Raw genomic sequence first — 5,383 nt, 5'->3', positions numbered from 1 at the left:
CATATTATTTATAGTAAATGATGGTTACCATTGCAACAATGATGATCATTATGATGATCATTATCATAATTAGCATAATAATCATAATAAATTATGGTTGCCATGGCAACTATGATGATCATTATGATGATCTTGATCATAATTAGAATAATAATCAAAATGAATTATGGTTGCTATGGCAACGATAGTCATCATTATCATAATTAGCATATTAATCATAAGAAATTATGGTTGCCATGGCAACGATGGTGATCATTATGGTGATCATGATCAAAATTAGCTCAATATTATTGAAAAATGATGGTTGCTATGGCAATAATGATAATTATTATGATGATCGTGATCCTAATTAGCATATAATTTCATAATACATGATGGTTGCCATGGCAACCATGATGATCATGATGATGATCTTGATCATATTTAGCATATTAATCATAATAAATTATGGTTACCATGGCAACCTTGATGATCATTATGATGATCATTATCATAATTAGCATAATAATCATAATAAATGATGGTTGCCATGGCAACCATGATGATCGTTATGATGATCTTGATCATAATTAGCATATTAATCATAAAAAATGATGGTTGCTATGGCAACTATGATGATCATTATGATGATTTTGATCATATATAGCATATTAATCATAATAAATGATGGTTGCCATGGCAACCATGATGCTCATTATGATGATTTTGATCATAATTAGCATATTAATCATAATAAATGATGGTCACCATAGCAACCATGATGCTCATTATGATGATCATTATCATAATTAGCATAATATTCATAATAAATGATGGTTGCTATCGCAACCATGATGATCATTATGATGATCTTGCTCCTAATTAGCATATTATTTCATAATAAATGTTTGTTACTATGGCAACCATGATGATCATTATGATTATCGTGATCATAATTAACATATTAAAATAAATGAGGGTTGCGATGGCAACCATGATCAACATTATGCTGATCTTGATCATAATTAGCATATTAATCATAATAAATTTTGGTTACTAAAGCAACCATGATGATCAATATAATTTTCATGATCATAATTAGCATAATAATCATATTAAATGATGGTTTTTAAGGTAACCAATATGATCATTATGATGATCTTGATCATAATTAGCATATTAATCATAATAAATTATGGTTACCATAGCAACATGATGATCATTATGATGATCATGATCATAATTAGTATATTAATAATAAATGATGGTTTCCATGGCAACCATGATGATCATTATGATGATCATGATCATAAATAGCATATTATTAATAAATGATGGTTGCTATGGCAACCATAATGATGACTATGATGATCTTGATCCTAATTAGCATATTAAACATAGTAAATGATGGTTACCATTGCAACCATGATGATCATTATGATGATCATGACCATCATGAACATATTATCAATAAATGATGGTTGCCATGGCAACCATGATAATCATTATGATGATCTTGATCATGATTAACGTATTAATCATAATAAATGATAATTACCATGGCAACCATGATGATCATGATAATGATCATGATCATAATTAGCATATTATTAATAAATGATGGTTGCTATGGCAACCATAATTATCACTATGATGATCTTGATCATATATAGCATATTATTTATAGTAAATGATGGTTACCATTGCAACAATGATGATCATTATGATGATCATTATCATAATTAGCATAATAATCATAATAAATTATGGTTGCCATGGCAACTATGATGATCATTATGATGATCTTGATCATAATTAGCATAATAATCATAATGAATTATAGTTACTATGGCAACGATGGTCATCATTATCATAATTAGCATATTAATCATAAGAAATTATGGTTGCCATGGCAACGATGGTGATCATTATGGTGATCATGATCAAAATTAGCTCAATATTATTGAAAAATGATGGTTGCTATGGCAATAATGATAATTATTATGATGATCGTGATCCTAATTAGCATATTATTTCATAATACATGATGGTTGCCGTGGCAACCATGATAATCATGATGATGATCTTGATCATATTTAGCATATTAATCATAATAAATTATGGTTACCATGGCAACCTTGATGATCATTATGATGATCATGATCATATATATAATATTATTAAAAAATGATGATTGCGATAGCAACCATAATGATCACTATGATGATTTTGATCATAATTAGCATATTGATCATAATAAATGATGGTTGCTATAACAACTATGATGATCATTATGATGATCTTGATCATAAGTAGCATATTGATCATAATAAATTATGGTTGCTATAGCAACCGTGATGATAATTATGATGTTATTTATCATAATTAGCATATTAATCATAATAAATGATGGTTGCCATGGCAACTATGATGATCATTATGATGATCTTAATCATAATTAGCATAATAATCATAATAAATGATGGTTGCCATGGCAACCATGATGATCGTTATGATGATCTTGATCATAATTAGCATATTAATCATAAAAAATGATGGTTGCTATGGCAACCATGATGCTCAATATGATGATTTTGATCATAATTAACATATTAATCATAATAAATGATGGTCACCATAGCAACCATGATGCTCATTATGATGATCATTATCATAATTAGCATAATATTCATAATAAATGATGGTTGCTATCGCAACCATGATGATCATTATGATGATCTTGCTCCCAATTAGCATATTATTTCATAATAAATGTTGGTTACTATGGCAACCATGATGATCATTATGATTATCGTGATCATAATTAACATATTAAAATAAATGAGGGTTTTGATGGCAACCATGATCAACATTATGCTGATCTTGATCATAATTAGCATATTAATCATAATAAATTTTGGTTACCAAAGATACCATGATGATCAATATAATTTTCATGATCATAATTAGCATAATAATCATATTAAATGATGGTTTTTAAGGTAACCAATATGATCATTATGATGAACTTGATCGTATTTAGCATATTAATCATAATAAATGATGGTTACCATGGGAACCATGATGATCATTATGATGATCATGATCATAATTAGCATATTATTAATAAATGATGGTTGCCATGGCAACCATAATGATCACTATAATGATCTTGATCATAATTAGCATATTATTCATAGTAAATGATGGTTACCATTGCAACAATGATGATCATTATGATGATCTTGATCATAATTAGCATATTAATCATAAAAAACGATGGTTATCTTGGCAACAATGATGATCATTATGATGATCATGATGATAGGTGGCATTTTATTAATAAATGATTGTTTGCAATGGCAACTATGATGATCATTATGATGATCTTGATCATAATTAGCATATTAATCATAATAAATAATGGTTACCCTGGCAACAATGATAATCATTATAATGATCTTGATCATATATAGCATATTATCAATAAATGATGGTTTCTATGGCAACCATGATGATCATTATGATGATCTTGATCATAATTAGCATATTAATCCTAATATATTATGGTTACCATGGCAACAATGATGTTCATTATGATGATCATGATCATAATTAGCATATTATAAATAAATGATTGGTGCTATAGCACCCATGATGATCATTATGATGATCTTGATCATAATTAGCATATTAATCGTAATAAATAATGCGTAGCATGGATACCATGATGATCATTATAATGATCATGATCATAATTAGCATAATATTAATAAACGATGGTTTCCATGGGAACCATGATGATCATTATGATGATCATGATCATAATTAGCATATTATTAATAAATGATGGTTACCATGGCAACTCTGATGATCATTATGATGATCATTATCATAATTAGCATATTAATCTTAATAAATGATGTTTGAAATGGCAACTACGATGATCATTGTGATGATCTTGATCATAATTAGTATAATACACATAAAAAAATATTGTTGCCATGGCAACCATGGTGATCACTAAGATGAATTTGATCAGGATTAACGTTTTAATCATCATAAATGATGGTTACCATGGCAACAATGATGATCATGATGAAGATAATGATCATAATTAGGATAATAATCATAATAAATGATGGTTGCCATGGAAACCATATTGATCATTATGATGATCGTGAAAATAAGTAGCGTATTATTCATAATAAATGATGGTTACCATTGCAACCATGATGATCATGCTGACGATCATGATCATAATTAGCATAATACCCATAATAAAATATGGTTGCTATGGCAACCATGGTTATCATTATGATAATTAGCATATTAATCATAATAAATGATGGTTGCCATGGCAACCATGATGATCATTATGGTGATCATGATCATAATTAGCATATTATTAATAAATGATGGTTGCCATGGCAATAATGATGATCATTATGATGATCTTGATCCTAATTAGCATAATATTTCATAATAAATTATGGTGACCATGGCAAATATGATGATCATTATGATGATCATGATCATAATTAACATATTAAAAAAAATGAGGTTTGCGATAGCAACCATGATCATCATTATGCTGATCTTGATCATAATTAGCATATTAATCATAATAAATTATGGTTACCAAGGCAACCATGATGATCAATATAATGTTCATGATCATAATTAGCATAATATTCGTAATAAAAGATGGTTTTTCAGGTAACCATGATGATCATTATGATGATCTTGATCATAATTAGCGTATTATTCATAATAAATTACGGTTACCATTTAAACGATGATGATCGTTATGATGATCATGATCATAATTAGCATAATAATCATAATTAAATATGGCTGCTATGGCAACCAATGTGATCATTATGATAATTAGCATATTAATCGTAATAAATGATGGTTGCCATATCAACCATGATGATCAATATAATGCTCATGATCATAATTATTATAATTATCATAATAAATGATGGTTGCTATAGCAACCATGATGATCATTATGGTGATCATGATAATAATTAGCATATTATTTTTGAATGATGGTTGTTATGGCAACCATAATGATCATTACAATGATCTTGATCATAATTAGCATATTAATCATAATAAATGATAGTTACCATGGCAACAATGATGATCATTATGATGATCATGATCATAAATAGCATACTATTAATAAATGATGGTTGCCATAGCAACCATGATCATCATTTAGATGATCTTGATCATAATTAGCATATTATTAATAAATGATATTTGCAATAGCACCATGATGATCATGATGATGATCGTGATCATAACTAGCATATTAATCGTAATAAATGATGGTTGCCATGGCAATTATGATGATCATTATGATGATCATTATCATAATTAGCATATTAAT

Source organism: Dendronephthya gigantea, unplaced genomic scaffold (assembly GCF_004324835.1).
Source record: "Dendronephthya gigantea isolate DGI-Jeju-01 unplaced genomic scaffold, DenGig_1.0 000195F, whole genome shotgun sequence".
Taxonomy (NCBI): Eukaryota; Metazoa; Cnidaria; class Anthozoa; order Malacalcyonacea; family Nephtheidae; genus Dendronephthya; species Dendronephthya gigantea.
Note: the sequence above shows the minus strand (reverse complement) of the source record.